The sequence below is a fragment of the Somniosus microcephalus genome, chromosome 29, assembly GCF_052327205.1.
Source record: "Somniosus microcephalus isolate GS21.2 chromosome 29, FLI_Smic_1.0, whole genome shotgun sequence".
Lineage (NCBI taxonomy): Eukaryota > Metazoa > Chordata > Chondrichthyes > Squaliformes > Somniosidae > Somniosus > Somniosus microcephalus.
Window position 1 is genome coordinate 44,016,263 of NC_141015.1, and position 22,077 is coordinate 44,038,339.

The 22,077-nt window shown below is 45.5% G+C and overlaps 1 protein-coding gene across 4 annotated transcripts in view; it reads right to left on the reverse strand.

The window, feature by feature from the left end:
- Positions 1-22,077, reverse strand: part of usp54a (ubiquitin specific peptidase 54a) — a 131,393-nt gene that overhangs the window by 108,790 nt on the left and 526 nt on the right. The gene's annotated exons all lie outside the window — the stretch shown is intronic.

Sequence of the window (22,077 nt, forward strand, 5' to 3'; positions counted from 1 at the left end):
CCCTCCCCCCAGTCGCGCGCGCGCGCTCTCTCTTCCCCCCCAGTCGCGCGCGCGCTCTCTCTTCCCCCCCAGTCGCGCGCGCGCTCTCTCTTCCCCCCCCAGTCGCGCGCGCGCTCTCTTCCCCCCCAGTCGCGCGCGCGCTCTCTCTTCCCCCCGTCGCCCGCGCGCTCTCTCTTCCCCCCCCAGTCGCGCGCGCGCTCTCTCTTCCCCCCCAGTCGCGCGCGCGCGCGCTCTCTTCCCCCCCAGTCGCGCGCGCGCGCTCTCTTCCCCCCCAGTCGCGCGCGCGCTCTCTTCCGCCCCAGTCGCGCGCGCGCTCTCTTCCGCCCCAGTCGCGCGCGCGCTCTCTCTTCCCCCCCAGTCGCGCGCGCGCTCTCTCTTCCCCCCCAGTCGCGCGCGCGCTCTCTCTTCCCCCCCAGTCGCGCGCGCGCGCTCTCTTCCCCCCCAGTCGCGCGCGCGCTCTCTCTTGCCCCCCAGTCGCGCGCGCGCTCTCTCTTCCCCCCCAGTCGCACGCGCGCTCTCTCTTCCCCCCCAGTCGCGCGCTCTCTCTTCCCCACCAGTCGCGCGCTCTCTCTTCCCCCCCCAGTCGCGCGCTCTCTCTTCCCCCCCAGTCGCGCGCTCTCTCTTCCCCCCCCAGTCGCGCGCTCTCTCTTCCCCCCCAGTCGCGCGCTCTCTCTTCCCCCCCAGTCGCGCGCTCTCTCTTCCCCCCAGTCGCGCGCTCTCTCTTCCCCCCCCAGTCGCGCGCTCTCTCTCTCTCTTCCAACAACAACATGCCCTCGAAAAAGCCTCGGCACCGCCGGGCACTTCAGCTAGTTTTTTGTTAAATGGAAGCATCCTCTACTTGCGCCAGGTTGACAACAGGTGGAAGGGAGAGCAAAAAGGTAGAAGAAAAATCATTGACATTTGTTCCATTAAGTTGCCATGCCAGTTATATTGAACTTTCCTTTGGTTCCTTTCCAGAAGGAAGATTGTGGATTAGCAACAATCCAATAAAGTATCCTAACTCAGAGAAACTGAACGGCATGGTTAGATGAGATACTGGCATGCAGAGAACATCTCTATATTAAGCACAAGGGTGGCAATCTTACTTTCATTTCAGCATCTTCCAGGTATTGGAATCGGATTCTGATTTTGTCAGGAATTTCAAAACTGGATTCAATTATTTTGACACCCTGGAGTGCATACTGGTACAGATAGCTCTTCACCCACCCAAAAAAACACATTTCCACATAAAGGGAAAAGCTGTATAAATGCCCAACAAACTGGGAGAAGGAACGACCTCATCAACCCAAGAACGCTGGCATTGTAAGTTGCAGGAAGAGAATATTTCTAGAGCTGCACTGCAATCTACAAATGTCAAAAGAACAAAAGTCCTAGCTTGAGCTTCTACCTGTAAGTGTAGGAGAGGATGTATAAATCACATTTCCACCTTGCTAGGGTATCCCCAGCTACCAAATCAATGGATCAGTTACATAATCCAGAATATAAGTTGTGGTAAACCACTGTTTGTATTCCTGTTTGTATTCCACTGTGTACATGCCTGGACATGCCTCGGCTGACTCCTCCCACAGGTCCTAGTATAAAGGTGACTGCTCCCCAGCCCTTGTATCCTGGACCGGTCGACCACTCGAGGCAGACCTCCATTCTGTTGTTAATAAAAGCCTTTGGTTACTCTTCTAACTCTCAGTCTTTTATGAGTAATTGATAGCGCATCAATTTTATTAACAACATTTTTATAATGGAGAAGATCCTCACACCAGCATGCCTGGACTTAGATCATCGGGAGGCGGACTCATCCACCAAGTTTACTCACTGGCTTAAGTGTTTCGAAAAATTCCTGACCGCCTCCGAAGCAATCAAATCGGACGAGGACAAACTGGATGTCCTGACCTCCAAAGTGAACCACCGAGTGTACTCGGTCATCCAAGACGCGACCTCGTACGCGGACGCTATCAAGCTCCTCAAGGACCAGTACACGCGCCCAGTGAACGAAGTGTACGCCAGGCACCTCCTGGGGAGTCGTGAACAACAACCTGGGGAATCGACCGTGGAATACCTTCAGGCACTGTCTGTGCTTGGCCGGGCCTGTGGTTGTAAGGATGTAAAGGCCGCCGTGTACACAGAGGAACTTATCCGGGACGCTTTTGTAGCGGGCCACAGATCCAATTACACCCGACAGCGACTGTTGGAGCAGAGTAACCTCGACCTCAACAAGGCCTCTGAACTTGCACTATCGTTGGATGCAGCCTACCAGGGCATGGATGCCTACTCCTCTGCACCGTGGACGCCGCGGGGAATGACAGCCTGGGGCACGGTAGGACCGCCTCATAGCACGCCACCCCAGCCACACCCCAACAACGGCCCAACTACCGCAGCAGTGTCCCAAGGCCAGACAGCAGTGCCCCAAGGCCAGAAATGCTACTTCTGTGGCCAGGCAAAACACCCCAGAGCGCGCTGCCCGGCGAAAAACGCGATCTGCTCGGGCTGCGGGAAGAAGGGACACTACGCTAGCGTCTGCAGGGCCAAAGCCACCCCGAACCCCAGCAGCGCCGCGTGTGGGCCATGCGGGCCGCCATCTTGGACCTCCCCGGCCATGTGCGAATCACCGGTACAGCAGCCATTTTGGACGCCTCCAGCCACATGGGGATCATGGACGCCGCCATCTTGGACGACAGCCGGGACGCAGCAGGCCCCCGACACCGCCTCATCTGATACCCGCAGCGACACACCGACCCCTACGCTGGCATCCGTTACACTGGACCAAGCGAGACCGCACCAACTGGCCAGTTCCACAATGGACATTAAGGTAAATGGTCACGATACAATCTGCCTTTTTGACTCTGGGAGCACGGAGAGCTTCATCCACCCCGACACGGTGCGGCGTTGCTCTCTCCCAGTCCTGCCTGCGCAACAGCGGATTTCTATGGCCTCCGAGTCCCAGTCGGCGGACATCGGCGGCTACTGCGTGGTGACACTCGTAGTAGACGGGACCGTGTACGATCATTTTAAACTTCTGGTCCTGCCTGACCTCTGCGCTGCCGTCCTGCTGGGGTTAGATTTTCAGTGCCACCTTAAAAGTGTTACGATGGCGTACGGTGGACCCCTACCCCCACTCACAGTCCGCAGCCAGCAGCTTCCAAACTGCCCGCCGCGCACCAGGTGCAACCTCTCCACACTCAGAGTCACCCCCCCCCCAACTGTTTGCTAACCTCACCCCCGACTGTAAGCCCATCGCCACAAAGAGCAGGCGATACAGTGCCGGGGACAGGGTTTTCATTAAAACCGAAGTGGAGCGGCTCCTGAAAGAAGGGATTATTGAGGGCAGCACCAGCCCCTGGCGAGCCCAGGTTGTGGTCGTTAAGACCGGCGAGAAGCAGCGCCTGGTCATCGACTGCAGCCAGACAATAAATCGCTACACCCTGCTGGACGCCTACCCACTCCCCCGTATAGCTGATATGGTCAACCAGATCGCGCAGTACCGCGTCTTCTCGACCATTGACCTGAAATCAGCGTACCACCAGCTCCCCATCCGCCCTGAGGACCGCCAGTACACTGCCTTTGAGGCAAACGGCCGCCTCTATCACTTCCTTAGGGTTCCCTTTGGCGTCACCAACGGGGTCTCCGTCTTCCAAAGGGAGATGGACCGGATGGTAGATCAAAATGCGTTGCAGGCCACTTTCCCATATCTGGACAATGTGACCATCTGCGGCCGTGACTTGCAGGACCATGACGCAAACCTCGAAAAATTCCTCCGCACCGCCCAACTCCTAAACCTGACATATAACAAGGAGAAGTGCATATTCCGCACAAACCGCCTCGCCATCCTTGGCTGTGTTGTGGAACACGGAGTCATCGGCCCCGACCCCGACCGGATGCGTCCCCTTATGGAACTTCCACTGCCCCACTGCCTCAAGGCCCTGAAGAGGTGCCTAGGGTTTTTCTCCTATTACGCCCAGTGGGTCCCCTACTATGCGGACAAGGCCCGTCCGCTGATCAAGTCCACCTCTTTTCCCTTGACGGCAGAGGCCCGCTTAGCCTTCCACCGTATCAAGGAGGACATTGCCAAAGCCACCATGCACGCAGTGGACGAATCCATCCCCTTCCAGGTGGAAAGCGACGCGTCTGACTTTGCCCTGGCCGCTACCCTCAATCAGGCGGGGAGACCCGTGGCCTTCTTTTCACGAACCCTCCAAGGCCCGGAGACCAGACACTCCGCTGTTGAGAAGGAGGCCGAGGCGATTGTGGAGGCTGTGCGTCATTGGAGGCACTACCTGGCCGGAAAACGATTTACCCTGCTCACTGACCAGCGTTCAGTTGCTTTTATGTTTAACAACAAGCAGAGGGGCAAAATCAAAAATGACAAGATCTTGAGGTGGAGAATCGAACTTTCCACCTACAACTACGAGATCTTGTACCGGCCCGGGAAGCTAAATGAACCCCCGGATGCGCTATCGCGTGGCAACTGCGCCAGCGCGCAGATCGATAGACTGCGGGCCCTCCACAATGACCTCTGCCACCCGGGGGTCACCAGGTTCTTCCACTTCATCAAGGCCCGCAACCTGCCTTACTCTATTGAGGTCAGGACCATGACCAGGAACTGCCAAGTCTGCGCTGAGTGCAAACCGCACTTTTATAGACCAGACAGGGCCCACCTGATAAAAGCCACTCGCCCCTTCGAGCGCCTGAGCGTCGATTTTAAAGGGCCTCTCCCCTCCTCCGACCGCAATGTGTACTTCCTCAATATTATTGATGAGTACTCCCGTTTCCCGTTCGCCTTCCCCTGCCCGGACATGACCAGTGCCACGGTCATTAAATGTCTGAACAACCTCTTCACCCTGTTCGGCTTCCCCAGCTATATCCATAGCGACCGGGGCTCATCGTTTATGAGCGACGAACTCCGTCAGTACCTGCTAACTAGGGGTATTGCCACAAGCAGGACCACCAGTTACAACCCCCGGGGGAACGGACAGGTGGAAAGAGAAAATGCGAGAGTTTGGAAGGCCGTCCTGCTAGCCTTAAAGTCTAGGGGCCTTCCAACCTCCCGCTGGCAGGATGTGCTCCCCGATGCGCTCCACTCTATTCGGTCACTGCTCTGCACTGCCACTAACGCCACCCCTCATGAGAAAATGTTTGTCTTCCCAAGGAAGTCCACATCGGGGACATCGCTACCGCCATGGCTGACGTCCCCAGGGCCGGTCCTACTGAGAAGACACGTGAGGACCCATAAAACGGACCCCCTGGTCGAGAGGGTCGACCTCCTCCACGCCAACCCCCAGTATGCTTACATCGCATACCCGGACGGGCGGGAGGACACAGTCTCCATAAGAGACCTTGCACCCTCGGGGGCCGCAGTAACCCACTACCCACTACCACCCCCCCCCACGATCCGATATCCAGCCCCAGCAGACGGCCGGCCTGGGCCCCGCGACCCGCTCGACATCTACGAGGACACGACACGCCTGTGCCACAGCCTACGCTGGACTCGACGCCGGAAACTTCACTACCCCTGCCGTCGCCACGCAGATCACAGCGGCAGACAAGACCTCCGGAGAGACTCCAATACACTAACTTTTAATACACTTCACCCCGCCGGACTCAATTTTAAACAAGGGGTGAATGTGGTAAACCACTGTTTGTATTCCTGTTTGTCCTGTTTGTATTCCACTGTGTACATGCCTGGACATGCCTCGGCTGACTCCTCCCACAGGTCCTAGTATAAAGGTGACTGCTCCCCAGCCCTTGTATCCTGGACCGGTCGACCACTCGAGGCAGACCTCCATTCTGTTGTTAATAAAAGCCTTTGGTTACTCTTCTAACTCTCAGTCTTTTATGAGTAATTGATAGCGCATCATAAGTAACTTTTTTTTTTTTAAGTCAAGAGCTCACTTGCCAGCTCTCTCCCTTAACAGGAGCCAAACAGGCAGATGCGGAAGCAGTTTCGACCTTCACCAACCCTTCAAGTGATTTGAAGGACAAGCTACTTCTGTTTGTTACTAGTCCAGGATGCAGAGAAAACTTTTACTTCAGATCTGCAATTATGTACCGATTTCCTAAAAAGCTGAGATTATCTCTTTCCTGCTATTAACCTTTTAAAACAATCTATTTCCTGCTTGATTCGTCTTGCCCTTTAACTCGATGCTCATTTCATTCCCCATATTGTCTCGTGGCCTGGATCTTAAAATATTAGGTCCTAGACCTTGAATCAAGAGAAAGCCTGTTAAATATCCCACATTAAATGAAGCAATCTACTGCATATAGAAGTACAAATGAAAATATAAATGACCTGGAATAATGCACTCAGTATTTTGAGCAAGATTCTCTTCCCCAGCCAATAAACACCAATTTTAGAGGTTTGTTTTTTTATGAAACTGATAAGGACTCCCGAGCATAACTGGCGATGTATCAGCAACCATGCATAGCTCAGCGCTTCACAAAATTAAATACCTTCCCCAAAAGAGGACAATAGGGTCACGTCACTGACAACATCTGTATATTTTATTAATATCATTCATTTGTGCAGAATGGGCCGATACTCTCTGGAGTTTAGAAGAATAAGACGCAATCTCATTGAAACATACAAGATTCTGAGGGGGATTGACAGGGTAGATGCAGGGAGGATGTTTCCCCCTGGCTGCAGAGTCCAGAACCAGGGGTCACAGTCTCAGGATAAGGGGTCGGCCATTTAGGCCGAGATGAGGAAGAATTTCTTCACTCAGAGGGTTGGGAATCTTTGGAATTCTCTGCCCCAGAGGGCTGTGGATGCTTAGATGTTGAGTATATTCAAGATGGAGAGCGACAGATTTTTGGACTCGGGGGAAATCAAGGGATATGGAGATCGGGCGGGAAAGTGGAGTTGAGGTTGAAGTTCAGCCATGATCTTACTGAATGGTGGAGCAGGCTCGAGGGGCCGAATGGCCTACCCCTATTTCTTATGTTCGTATGTAAAATTCAAAAGGAAATCTCAATAAAACAAACTTTTATCACAATTTGAAGCTTTCACTTTCTATTGCTTTAACCTTCACTGAGCTCCTACTACCAAACAATGGCAACACCCAATGATAGCTAGAAATTTTGCATCTATTTAAGTCTGTAAAAAAAATGCAAGATTGAGTGAATAATTAGTACGGAATACTTGATTTCAAAAATGGGAAATTCAGGACAAATTTATTCAACTGAGCAAATTGATCCCACCTTAAAATTGCCAGTTTCTACAATTACAAAGAAACTTGCCATCTTTAGAACCATCCTTCAACTCAAGATTCCAACCTTGTAGCAACTACCTGTCACCCATTGATAAATATTCTCAGCAATCAGCTAGAAATCTCACTGTTTCCAAGTAGTTCACTCCACACTCCAATTCACAGAAACGGACCTTTGAGGAAAGGATATTTGTATTAATGTAATCTCTTTGCAAACTAGTCAGTAATTCAAATTTACAGAGGAACAATAAACAAGTGAGCATTTGCTCTGAGCCAATGCAATGTTATGTAGTGTTCGCCAGCCTTTCACTCAAAGCTATCTCTGTTGATCTCCGAGAGCCTGATTCATTATATTACTGCCCCTTCTGACATTCGGTGAATCATTCAGTAGTACCTGTATAGATTTTTACACACGTTTAGCTTCACTTGTTATTGTGATTTAATACACACAGAAGTGAAGATCTATTTTTGTTACTGGTAGAGAGGCAATGATGCAGAAAAACTTTCAAAATCATTAAGTTTTATGAAGTCTTCCAAGCAGAAATAAAAGTTGAAATGCACAAATAGCCTATGGTCTGTAATAAGATTTCAGAGAACATTTTCACTGTTCTCTTCTGTAGGATAGAAGTATAATACATCTCATCTCTGACAATACAAAGGGAACACTCCATAACCCTTCGGAATTTTAAATGAATGTGTGGCCGGAGCAAGATCTATTAGTACATGACATTAGAATATGATAAACTTTCGATACTGGTTTAAGGTTAAAGCTATTTGTCCTACCAGAACTTAGCACAGAAATTTACAGCACGCCAGCTGATTCACCCAGTCATGCCTTGCAAAGAACTGGCACAGAGTAATCCAAAACTAACCCTACTGGCAGTGCTCGATCCCAATAGCACTAGGTCTTCTTCTGCTTTAAATATTGTATATTTTAGGGAAAAGAGACACAACGGTCTCTGCCTCAACTACTCAATGTGGCAAAGCATTCCCTGCTCTAACTAACTGTGTGCATTTTAAATCGATAACCCTTCATTGCTAACTCCCCAACCAGAGAAAATAGATTTGGGGAAATAGTCTTTTCCTATTTGCCCTATCAGAGCCCTTCATAATTTTAAAACCTCCATCAAATCTCCTCTTTGCTTTTTTCCTACTCCAGCAGAAATAATTTCAGCACATCAAGTTCCTCTTCAGAACCATAGTTTCTCATCCTTGGTATCATCCTAGTCAATTTTCACTCAATGCTCTCTTGGACTTTAATGTCCTTTCTATAGCAGGGCTCCCAGAAGTGCACAGTACTCTCTGGCCCAAACATTGTCTCTTACAAAGTATGAGTTCTGGCCGCCACACTATAGGAAGGATGTGATTGCACTGGAGAGGGTGCAGAGGAGATTCACCAGGTTGTTACCTGGGCTGGAGCGCTTCAGCTATGAAGAGAGACTGGACAGGCTGGGGTTGTTTTCCTTAGAGCAGAGAAGGCTGAGGGGGGACCCGACTGAGGTGTACAAAATTATGAGGAGCATAGATAGAAAGGAACTTTTCCCCTTAGCAGAGGGGTCAATAACCAGGGGGCATAGTTTCAAGCTAAGGGGCAGGAGGCTTAATGGGGATTTGAGGAAAAACTTTTTCACCCAGAGGGTGGTTGGAATCTGGAACTCTCTGCCTGAAAGGGTGGTAGAGGCAGGAACTCTCACAATATTCAAGAAGCATTTAGATGAGCACTTGAAACGCCATAGCATACAAGGCTACTGACCACGTGCTGGAAAATAGGATTAGAATACACAGGACTTGATGGCCGGCGTGGACACGATGGGCCGAAGGGCCTCTTTCTGTGCTGTATAACTCGATGACTCTGACAAATTTATCACAACTGTTCTGCTCTTGTATTTAATGCCCCATTTGTAAAACCCAAAGAGATATTTACTTCTTATGTCGTTATCTATCTGCACACAACACTTAAAAAATTCTGCACTTGGACCCATAGGTCTCACTGTTCCACCTTCAGCATCATTCTATTGAGTATATACTCCCATTCCTTGGCTTTGCTCCAGAAATGCTTCACCTCACATTACTGCATATTAAATTGAATCTGTCTGCTCATTCCATTAACCTACCAAAACCTTCTGGAAGTTTTTACAATTCTCCTACTTACCAAACGCCCTATTTTGTATTGTTGGCAAATTTCAATATTGTACTTGCAATGCCCGTGACCAGAGCATATCCATATTTTGCTAAGAAAAGTTGACCAAGCACTGAGCCGTGCCATATACCACTTCCAGCCCTTCTCCAACCCAAGTAACACCCATCAGACCTAATCCTTTGTTGCTTGGTCATCAACTAACTTTCTATCCATGCTACATTTCCCCTCGTACCATACATTCGAATTTTTGAACTATGCCACCTGTGAAACTCCTTCTGAAAATTCACGTACTACTCCCTCCATCTATACAGTCGCTTCTTCAAAAAACTGATTTGTCAAACACACCTTGCATTTAATCAATCTGCCGGCGATCCTCAATTATCACAGGCAACTCTAAATACTCATTAACTATTTCAAATTATAACTTAAGAACTTATTCACAAGTTGGTCTAGTGAAACAGCAGAGATTTTCATATTTCTTCCAAAACTGATCTTAGAAAGGGTAGCTGACCCTTTATGGGCTTTCTTGTACACGTTAAGATATATTATATTTGCTAAACTTCCATGCTTCATATTTCCATCTATTAGCTTCTTTAGGCTATAAAGCCTGATCTGTACTTAAGTTCCCCAGTCTGGAATGAGATGGGCAGTGTAGCACGAGACTGTGTTAAATCTAGTAACCAGATTACTACAAGTATTGTCATTATTAATCCTCACTCAAGTATAGATTTTGCAGGGCAGATTATATTCATAATATATAAAACACAGCCTCTGGATTATAGGGAACAAAGAGTACTTAAGTGAACCACAGTTGAACAATTGAGAGAAAAGTCTATTCAATAAAATTTCAAAACTGTGACATAATCAATGATTTAGATCTCTGGCCTAAATACATAAAAGAATGGAAGGAAACATATCGAGTAGGTATTTGAAATACATCATTCCACAAAGACAGCAAAAAAATCATAAGCAAAGACCACAAAACCAATACGTCCGCTTCACACACCACACAGGAACTGGCACCACAAACATTACCAAGCCAGTACAATATACAATGCACAATTAACAAAAGCATTGCTTTACATCAGAACACTATGTACTTAATTTCCCCTGCCATTATATGGGTCGTATTTACAATAAAACCTAGTCCATTCTTTTCAGGCAATTGCCCATTTAGTCAAATCTTTATAGTACACACCAAGAATGTTCACTTACTGAAACAAGAACCGATATTTATCTGTGCGCACACACTGCAGAATTCAAAGCAACACAACACTGATGCAACCAGTGTAAGCAACAGCTTGCTAACCACCTCCACGCGTGCAGCACAAAATGTCCACTGAAGACAGCCTACTTGTACTGGGAAGCTGCTTCTCTAAACACCATTTATCAAAACCAGCTGCACCTCTCAGCAGGCCTTTACACTTAATTATTTCCTCATACTGTGCAGCAGTTTCCATGCTAAATTAATTTTGTTTTATGCTCCATTTATGCTGAAGAACTGTTTCCAGAAGGAGTTTCTCTTGTGCCAGCTTTCATTTCTGCTCTTCGAGAAATTTGCTTTCAAAACAACCCCCCCTGTGCAATGGTCTTCAAGTTGTTGATTGCGACCATCATTTCGTTTTGGGAGTCTAATTTATTTTTCTGCCTGTGGAAAGGCATGCAGGAAGCAGTGCTTCAGGTTAAAACTCCACAAATATGTCATCAGTTCTCCAACCCCTTTACTTATTATGTTACTTCAGGTAGTTTTGCACGAGAGGACGCAGCCAACTTTAGGCAAAGCTCTCCCTTCTCCGGCTGAACTCCGTTTTACCAACAAGTCGAGGTTCAAGAAACCAAAGTTAAACTAAAATATAGGTCCAGAATTCTGCATTGGTTCTGTAGAAAAGTGAGTGCAGTGTACCTAAACAGACCCAGTCCAAATGTAAATGTGGAAGAACAGAATGTGCATCACTCTCCCAAAACTGGATGCAGCACGTGTCCAAAAGTCCATAGGTGTCGTGTTGCCTTCCAGGTCTGAGCTGATCACTCCCACAACTCCCTCAAATCACGTTCCCATCCCTCCAACAGCATCAATATGGTCCTAACCAAATTCACCAACAAAATGCTGTTCATGTGGCCGTGTGTACAATCCCTCCTTGCTCTCCTTAACCTCTCTGCAGCCTTCAACATAATCGATCACCTCATGTTCTCCCAACAAATCCCTTCCATTATCCACAGATATGCACAAGGAAAACAGACACCCAGTCAGAAAGGGAAATATTAGGATAATTGATCAAAAGTTTGACTGGATAGGTTGCGAGCAAGTTTTTGAGGGAGTGTGTGGTTAGAGGAAGAAATTCCAAAGTAGGACCGAGGAAATTAAAAGCTCATCCATCGATGGTGGTGGTATGCACAAAAAGCCAAAGTCGGGGATCACGGGGTAGGATAGAGGGCAGAAATGGGACAAGATTTAAAAGATGAGAATGAGGTTTTTAAATTTAATGCATGGGGGAGGCAGGGAGCCACGGTCAGCAAGGACGAGGTGATGGATGAATGGGATAGAATACACGTAACAGAGATCTAGGCAAGTTATAGTTTGGGGAGGGTGTGGAGGAATGGAGGCTAGCGATGAGAACGTTATGGTCGTAAAGGCTGGAAGTGACAACGGTATAAGCAACTGAGCATGAGGTACGGGTGCAGGAAATGGGGTTTAAAGCTCAGCTTAGGGTTGAACAGGACAACAAGATTGCAAACCGTCTGGTCCATGAAGCACTAGGTCCAAAGCCTAATGAAAGCTGATGCAACGAATAAAAGTTGGTTTTCTGTTATCTGGTATAATCCACCCATTCTTCAGAAATAAAATCCGGCCTGTTCCATCTGGATTACACCACAGACCTTCAAAGCATCTGCTATATGTGTCACAATAGCTCAACCACCTTAAGAGACATCCATATCAGGGAGATTCCTCAGCAGTTTTGGGTGCACCATTCCTGTCGTTGCTAAATACAAAGTAGCTCAGCCAGACCCTCAGATACATGGCAGATTGGAAAGAGACATCCATTCCTCAGTTAACACTGTATCCAGGGAATGTAAGCACAAACAAACTAAATCTGCAGTCGGTTTTGTCTAAAGGCACGGCGAACCTAACTCCTTTGAGATACAACTTACAACTTCCTTTAAATTGCTGCAAATACCCAAGTGTGTTTAAAAATGTATTTGAAAAATTAACATTCCCAGTTCATGCCACTTTAAATTCCTCGCTTGGAATCCACGGAAACCACTGCTGGCCACAACACAAGTTGTGCCAGCACAACAGCAGGACTGCTTTCATTTCATCATTCAGGCCATGAAGTGCATCACTCAAACAGCTTTCACATTCCAAAAAGGCAGGCACCCTCCATTTCGTAACCTCTGTTAAGAGATATATTGTGTGTGTATATTGCAGAAAATAGGGGCGAGCTGGCTGACGCCTGTCACAGATAGAGGAGTATGGGTTGGGAGGGGGTGTTAGTGAAGGGAGAAAGAGAACCGCAGCTTTGTGCCACTGGACCTCTGCAACTTCTCCAGGCACTTTGGTGCTCGAGCTCTGCCTCCTGGTCACTGTTCAACAATTCCTACTGGAAGTATGCATAACTTGGATTTATTAAAAAGACACTGGCCAAAGACAAGCACAGGCTCAGATGTGAGGCATTTATCTGCCAAGAACCCAACACTCAAACTGTAGTTCAGCTGGATAACGCACTTGCAATTTGCTGTTTACAAGACAATTTTACTTAAATATGCACAATAAGGGACACACGTGAAGCCATGTCTGCGTTTTGTGAACTTCTCCATGTAAAATAAAATTTAAATGTTGAGAATTTTTTTTTTTTTTTTTAATTATATCCTAAAAGCTATGTGCAAAAAAAATACTTTTGCAGCTAAATGGTTCCTTTTGAAAAGATATCCACTTGTTCAGTTTTCCTGATATTCTTGAAGAAAACTGCAATGAATTATCTTACAATTATTTATAAATATTAAAATAAACTAGATGTTGGATTCCACTCAAATCTGCACCGAGATAATTAGATCACACCAGTTTTTTTTCAACATGAACTAGTATAGATTAAGTGTGTTTAACAAACACAAGCTGACTGCAGAGATTGAGCTGGCCATAGGCCATGTGCTAATACTGGCTTTAGTAGCTGAAACAATATTTTCATATAGCCAATCGTTGGGTAAGAAGTTGCAACTCCCAGCCTTATCAGGTTTAATGCGCAAACTAAATGTTTTCTAATCTGGTTAAGATATTTTTGATTTGTTGATTTAAAGACCAGGAATGAAAGACTCCCAGTTCTCTCTTGGTTGCAACTTCAGTTATTTTAACTATACAATAAGGCAACCCTCAACATTTCTTCAAAGCCATTATGGGGCAGAAACAATCGAGAAAATCAGGACAGCAGCACAATGCCGATACAACAGAACATACGGCAAGGCAAAGGTATAATTTACCAAATAATCGAACTTCAGTTCAAAAATGGGGCAGGGGGAAATCATTTCTTTCCCCCAAACTTCTCCGAGCAGCTGACCCACAGACCAGGCTCGAATCCTGGTCTGTCCAGCTAGCTTACTCAAGCAGTAGGGGTGACAGCAATAAAATAGCCACGGTTCCCAGTCCTTTTCACTACACACGACATGTGATTCCTACCACTATTCAAGGTCAATAATAAATAATGGCCACTTGGGCACCGATAAAACAGAATCTCAGTGAAAGGAGAAGAGGAAGAATTGAAAGAAAAAGACAGACTTGCATTTCTGCAGCGTCTTTCACGACCACCGGACCTCCCAAAGCACTTTACAGCCAATGAAGTACTTTTGAAGTGTAGTCACTGTTGTAATGTAGGAAATTGGCTGCAAAAGAAAGCAATAACCACTGAATCGAATAGTAACAAACAAAAATACTACAAATCAAAAAGCAGAATCTGCTGGAAAATGGCTGTCAGCATCTGTCAAAGGGCCAACATCCAAAACATGGTCACCTTTTCTCAAATGCCGACAGAAAGGTGTATTTCCAAGATAATCTGTTTTTGTTTCCCACAGAACACTCTTCACTTTTGATTTATCAATTGCACACATGCTGTGCGCAATATATAATGCATTAAAAAAAATAGGACCAATAAAAAAATAAAACATTTTGAAATTGCTCCCCAAATGTTATGGGGAAATTTAACCAGTGACCAACAGAACCATACATTGGTCTCAGTCAATCTGGCTACAATTTCAGTCAGCACCTCAGAATCAAAGCAGCAACATCACTGGAATAGTAGATGTGCAACAGAGGAGGACAGGGTCAGGTTCAATTGCAGTCAAGTCGTCTGCCAAATGCCACCGGTGGGGCCTATACGTGAATAATCGTTACTTGGTTGAGGTACCAGAGAAGTTCTACAAGGAGCCTCTCCCTTCCGCAGAGAAGAGGACGACAGCAAATTGGCAGGAGAAAGAAAAGATTTTTTTTTTGAAAATTAATGAACTTGCCTCCTGATTTTCCTTTTGCTGGGGAACCCCACCCTACCAACAGCATAAACATGATCAGGAACTCACCATGTGGGAATCGATGGCCCAAATCCTTTTAATACTATTGGATCTATTACAACACGGTAGAAGAACCGACTTCAAAATTCTAAAAACCATCACCTCAAAGCTGTAAGTTATCTAAACTCTGCTTTCTTGAAATAAGCATCACAAGGGCAATCATGGAATTGAAGGATGGAAACATGGAATCCAATTATTTACATGCTATGTACGGTATGCAATGGGTGTACGTGACCTACCCATGCACATTTGTGACTCACGTTATAACAATTCAATAAAAACCACCCAAGTATTGTTCATTCATATAAATATTTTGCAAGCTGATATCAATCCTACAATTATCTTCTAGTTTGAACCCGTGTCCCTGGCCCCACTCTGACTCTTATTTTTAGTATTCCGAATTAACCTTTTCCATACCATTTACGATCTTCTAGATTATCTGTAGGATCATCCCTCAGACGCCTCCTTTCCAAGCTGAAAAACCCAAGTCTCGCCAGTCTTTCATAAGAAATATAAGAACACAAGAAATAGGAGGAGTAGGCCATTCAGCCCTGCTTCTTCAAGAGACCCCCTTCAAGGTATATAGAGCAAAGGCAGGTAAATGAAGCGGAGGTACAGATCAACCATAATCGAATTCAATGGTGGAACAGGCCTGATGGGCTGACTGGCCTACTCTGTTCCTATATATCCACCAAAACCTCAAGTTTAAAATTCTCACCCTCAGGTTCAAATCTCTCCATATCTCGAACATCCTGCAAATCAACAACCCACCGGGAGCTGTGCGTTCCTCCAACTCTGGCCTCTTGTGCATTCCCCACTCTCTTCACCACGCCACTGGCACCAAGCCTTCAGCTCTCTCAGCCCCGAGCTCTGGAATTCGCTCCCTAAACCTCTCCGCATCGCTTTCCTCCTTTATAATGCTTCTTAAAACCTACTTCTTCCTCTCCTTCTTTGGCTCAGTATCAATTTTTGTCTGATTAGGCTCTTGTGAAGCACCTTGGGATGTTTTACTACAGTAAAGGTGCTATATAAATACAGGTTGTTGTTATTTATATTCCCTAACACTAGGGATCAACCTTCTGGCTCTTCTCTGCATTGACTCCTACACTTGAATATCTCTGTTGTTTCTCGGTGACCAGAACAGGACACAGGATGGAAGATGTGGGCTGATCAGAGCACCGTACTGTTTGCTAATAACTTCCTCTGACTTGTATTCATCTGTTATAGTTCCACATTCTATTCGCTTCGTTTATTTCTGCTGTTCACTGGCTGTACACGTCGAGCACGGAGTCAACAAAAGACTCAGTTTCATTCAACAATTGAAGTATTAAGGTAACAAAACTGAAGATATTATTTACTCCCCTCCTTGAATTGTAAACTAAAAAAAAGTCTCTTGTACTACAAGATTCACTTCGAGTACAAGAGATTGCCCATGGATCGGAGACTTTTATTTGAAACATGCTGCTTTCACCTTGCAGAATTTGAAAAACTGCTCAGTCTAATTGTGGAGCGCCAAATTGAGAGTTAATAGATCTCTTCACAGAAACTTCGTTACGCAATATTTCAGTTTCTTCTAAACTGAAATATTGGCTCAACTGTAACAAACCGTAACAAACTAACCAGTCACACAAGGTACGATTATAATATACAAGTTATATTTCATATCAAGATGTGCTTTCAGTGTTTCTGGGATTTTTTTTCCAGTGTACAAAGAATTAAATCATCCTTGAATTGTTTTGATGAATTTAACTGAATTGCTGATTACATGTTCAGCGAAGAGACACCTGTGCACGGTAAGAAAAAAACCAAAGCTACGCAACAGTTGAGCCAATCTTTTATCAGAACAATCATGCCTTCATTTAGTATGCATACCAATACTGCGATTTATTCTAGACAAGTTTAACAAACACTGGAATGAACAGAAGTGTTGAATTAGCTCAAACGAGTGCCACCTTTTATTCAGCATTTCGGCTATGTTTACACTATGTTTGGAGCCCATTTATAGCACATTTCCATTGCTGGTTTGCCGCTGACAGCATCTTTGCAATCAGCAACGAATAAACAAGGTGGTGCGCATGCCACCAAAGGCAGTGTGCACCACCAAGTTTTCAGACTTTGTCTCCAAACATACAAAGCAGTTTGCAAGACAGACACTTTTTTGGCTATTGGTGGGTTAACCAACTTAAGTAGTCATTCCCATCCTAGAGGCCAGTAAGGCACTGCATGGCCTATGGTGAACCTCTCCAGTCATTATGGAAAATATGAAGCCCAGGAAAATATCCATGTATTCCAATATGATGTGTGTGCAATTGTTACAAAGTCCAAAACTACATGGCAATTGGAACAGTATCTGACATAACAGAAATGGTTCCAGAGGTGACTCCAACACAAATGCTGCATAAAACACAGAACACCTTATGCAGAGAAATGTTTCACACAGCAAGGGGTAGAGGAATTACCGGGCAGGGACAGGTAAGCGATTAAGTGCATGCAGAGGATGCAGGCTGGGACTTTCAGTTGGAGAAGATTACTGAGGTAAGGTACAACACTTATTCACATTGAATTCCATCGCCACATTGACCGAGCCTGTCCAAATCACTCTGGATTGTCGGACATGGGTTAGCGTCACTGGCCACCTCACCAAATTGTTCCGGCCACAATATTCTGTCCTCTAGCTCAGGCGTGACCTAGACATAGCTCACAGGTGGCCACATATCTGCAGATGATGTCACCAAGGGTAGATATGGGTAGATGAGGAAGAGGAGGGAGCCAAGGAGAGTTCCTGGGAGTCTCCAGGAGATGCACCTGGCTATAACTGGATAGATAACAGTGGAACCATGCAAGGGCAGTCCCACTGAGCTGGGCAATAGAGGTGAGGCATTGGAGGAGGATGGTATGGTTGACTACGTGAAATGCTGCAGAGAGGTAGACGATGTCATTTGTGACTTTGATTCAGTGCTGTGGCGGAAACCTAACCGGAGAGATTCAAACATAGAGCTACAGAAAAGATGAGCAGAGATTTGGAAGCACCATCTCCCTCAACCCCTCCACTGCTGCAAGAGTGTATGAATGAGCCGCAATTTCCGCCAGTTAGAAATTGCAAAGAGCGAAGCCACTGATTCACAACCTCATTGTCCTATTCAACCCCTAGCTGAGCTTCCAATCCCACATCCTCGCCATCACAAGTCTAACTATTCGGAACACTATGCTTAAAACGAGAAAGAACAAAAAACATATTTGTGGACAGCAGCTAACACAAATGGAGAATAGTGGCGGATAGGAATTTTGTAATAATCATCCTTGTCTATTTTGGTTTGCAAGGGGGTGCATATATATGGCTCAGTTTATACACCAGTAGTATACATCAAGTACATAAACCTGGGCAGTTTCCATATTTTACTTTAAATGCAGTTTCACCCAACACCAAAAGAGTACACTGAAATCATTTTCAGTTCAGTACTGAATTTAATGGTCAACTTAAAGATCCTATAGCACAGCAACTCACTGCAACAACCTTTGAGTTAATGTTTTACAAATAAGCTATGCCACAGCAGAAAACTCTTGACTGCTAAAGTTGACATTTATTGGTGCAGCCATAAATTTAATAAAAGCCTCTCTTGTAACACCTCTCATTTTTGATAAATAAGCAGCTAAATTTACTGCCACCTTCATTTGTGTTAATTCTACCTGTCTACGTACAAGTCTCTGCACTTCAACATTCATGAACAGTTTGAAATAGTTCAACATGATAAAGTATTAAATAAATAGAAATATTAATTACTTGCAATCTTTTTTACATTTCATTATTTACAAACATAATGGTGAACTAATCCCATTTATTACAAAAGGGTAAAAAAGCATATATCTTTTTAATCTTTATATCAGAACAAGCCCTTTGATGTTTGCAATTCCATACACCCTCCAGCTTTGCATCATGGCGTGATTCTGTCACATTTATTGTTTCCTCCCCGTCTTGTTTCCAGGTTTGACTGAAAAACTCGAATACCACCTGCTGACTCAGCCTCAGGGTGTAATACTTTTTTTGCCAATGATATACACAACACATTTCCCAAACTAGTTACATGACGCCACAAAGGGGGGGGGGGGGGGCGGAGGGAGGGAGAAGCAGTTTGGTTACGGTACCAACTCAACCAAATACAGTTAACAGTAGTTGCATTTTCAGGGAGAAAATGATAAACTTAGAGTAAACATTCAGCACTAACTTTTCAGCACCATCTTTTATCATTAACAAAAGTTTTAGGAGCACGACCAGCTGCAATATTCTACTCTGGGTCAGAAAGTTATGGCTTGAACCCAACACACACATTTTGATGCATAATCTGGACAGATGCAGTACTGAGGAATGCTGTATTGTTGAAGGTGCCCGCCTTCAAATAAGGCATTAGATTGTCCAGAAGAAGGTTACAGAACCTATGGCACTCCAAGCATCAGCAGGGAGTTCTCCCAACATCCTGGCCAACCAATTGCACAAAGAAAAACAAGTTAACTGTTGCTAAATTTCAATGCTGTTTGTGAGACCTTTGCTTTTCATAAATTTAGAATCAGTTACTTTTTTTTTGGTACCTCAGTTTAGTATGCAGGATATAAAATATTGATAAAGTTTTTAAAAAGAAAACTTAATTGAAACAGATGGTTACATAAAGATGTAACACTCTTCAGCAATCATAAAACAGCAATGTCTAGGAAAAAGAACATTACTGTTGGAGTAAGTTTAACCAGGTGACAAACATTTGGTTTATTTAAGCATCATTGCCACTCAGAATCCTTTATACATGCTGTGAACTACATACAATTAACAATTCAAAGTGTGCGACATCTGTCACAAGAAATAATGAAGGCACTGGCATATAAAGTTATTTAACAAATATTTGCAAGTCTCCCAATGTATTTGGCAGCTCTTCAGTAAAAAAAGACTTTTTATTTCTTAACCCACAAATGCACTAAGGAATGACTGGGACAATCAAAAGGCGCCCATGCTCATTTTCAAAACTCCATGACATCCCAAAATGTGCAAACTCTGGATACCGATCAAGGCAGAACCAAGACTTCAGCCCTGACTGCAAATACATGAGGGAACTGTGGTACTAATGGTTGGTGCGCAGACGCTCAACTGGAAGAGGCCTGACCTCCAACAGGTTGTATAATCCACATACGTAATACATTAAAATATCTTACATCCATGCACAATTCCCATCATCACATTTTTGTCAAACTTGTGTGTCAACTTGGTGGTACTGTAGTGTTTCAGTTTTGTACCTCCCAGTTTCTCAGCCTGCACTGCAAGCAACTGCTATGCTCCAACCAACTTTACTTCTGTGCTTCCCAAATTGCCTTAAGTTTTGGTATTTAACTCTAAATATAAAATCGAAGCATTATAAAAATAAGGACAAAATGCATGACTGAAGTGTGACCTGAAATGTACACCCTAGTCCAATTATTCCCTGCCCTCTAACTCCACTTCACCCAAAGACGACACTTAGTCTTCACTCTCAAGTGCAATGCAACAGGAGATCAACTACTCTTATTTCCATTTCATTCAACAATAAGTGTGTGGAGAATGTCAGCAATTTTAGACTCCATGCCCAATACCCCCAAACCTTACATCATCACTTTCTGGAGCCACAGTGCTCCAGAAATTAACACAGTCGTTCTCTGATGACCACCATCATTCCATAATGTGGAATAGTCACTGGTGGATTAAAACATAAAATAAAACCAATAGATAACTTTGAAATAGGTTTTATTTAAAAGGAATTGACATATACACGAATAAAGCTCACAAATTTTTGTTACTCTCCCTTAAGTAGTCCTTTAAACAGTAAGTACATTTTGTCCCACAGCACTTCAGCCTCGTTAGCATCACTGGAGCAGAAGTTCAAGTTGCCACATCGGTAAGTTATACACAAAATGTCTGTTCGCTGGTTGCCTCTAACCAACTTAAGGCATCAAATACACAAATATCTCCCTCACAAATATTTAGAATTATGAAATACATTAAACTATAACTCCCATTTCAACCAACTTGGCTGATAGCTCCCTCACAACCAAGAACAGACCCAAAATGCTGCATTCCAACAGTAAAACAATCAAACCTCGAACACAAGTCAAAATGTCTTAACTAAACTTGAAAGAAGTCAGAGCAGTCTATTGCACCGTGCAAGTTCAGTTGCTAACATCTGCATTATCACTATTCTGGCCTCTAACTTATTGGTCAAGATCAATATTGTTACAGGGAGCTTTTGCTGAAATAAGGGAGATGATTACATTTGCAGGAGACCAGAGGATCATTGGCCCTCTTGGTATGCAGAAGTACTTTTATCACTTCGTTTTACAGTACCATTAAAACTTGCATTTATACAGCACCTTTCACGACCACTGGACGTCCCAAAGCACTTTACAGCCAATGAAGTACTTTTTGAAGTCCAGGCACGGTTGTAATGTAGGAAACGCGGCAGTCAATTTGTGCACAGCAAGCTCCCACAAACAGCAATGTGAGAATGACCAGATAATCTGTTTTTTAGTGATGTCTATTTACCTTATGGTGCTACTACGCATCTTTGGTGAAATCCTACAACAATATACCGCACTAAACGATGCACAACTCTGGAAATAAGATTAAAAGACCATGAGGGGGGAGGGAAGGGGTCATTTAATAGAAAAAAACTCAAACTTCCCGCCCAATCCTTACAGATTGAATCACCAGGGAACTGGATGAGAGCCGAGGGGTGAAGGCCGATCCCGGCTAGAGCAGAGAGCGCGCCTCCCCGGGGGTCAGGGGTCACCGCACTCAGCTCAGGGGTCACGAGCTGGAGGCGCGCGCGCTGGGGAGCAGCCGTTAACGGTCACCCGGCCCGGACTCACCCGCCGGCTCCTCCGACTAGACTCAGCCCCCGGACCGGACTCACCCTCCGGACCCTCCGACTGGACTCAGCCCCCGGACCGGACTCACCCTCCGGACCCTCCGACTGGACTCAGCCCCCGGACCGGACTCACCCTCCGGCCCCTCCGACTGGACTCAGCCCCCGGACCGGACTCACCCTCCGGACTGGCCTCTCACCCTCCGGACTGGCCTCTCACCCGGCCCGGACTCACCCTCCGGCCCCTCCGACTGGACTCTCCCCCTCCGGACCGGACTCACCCTCCGGCCCCTCCGACTGGCATCTCACC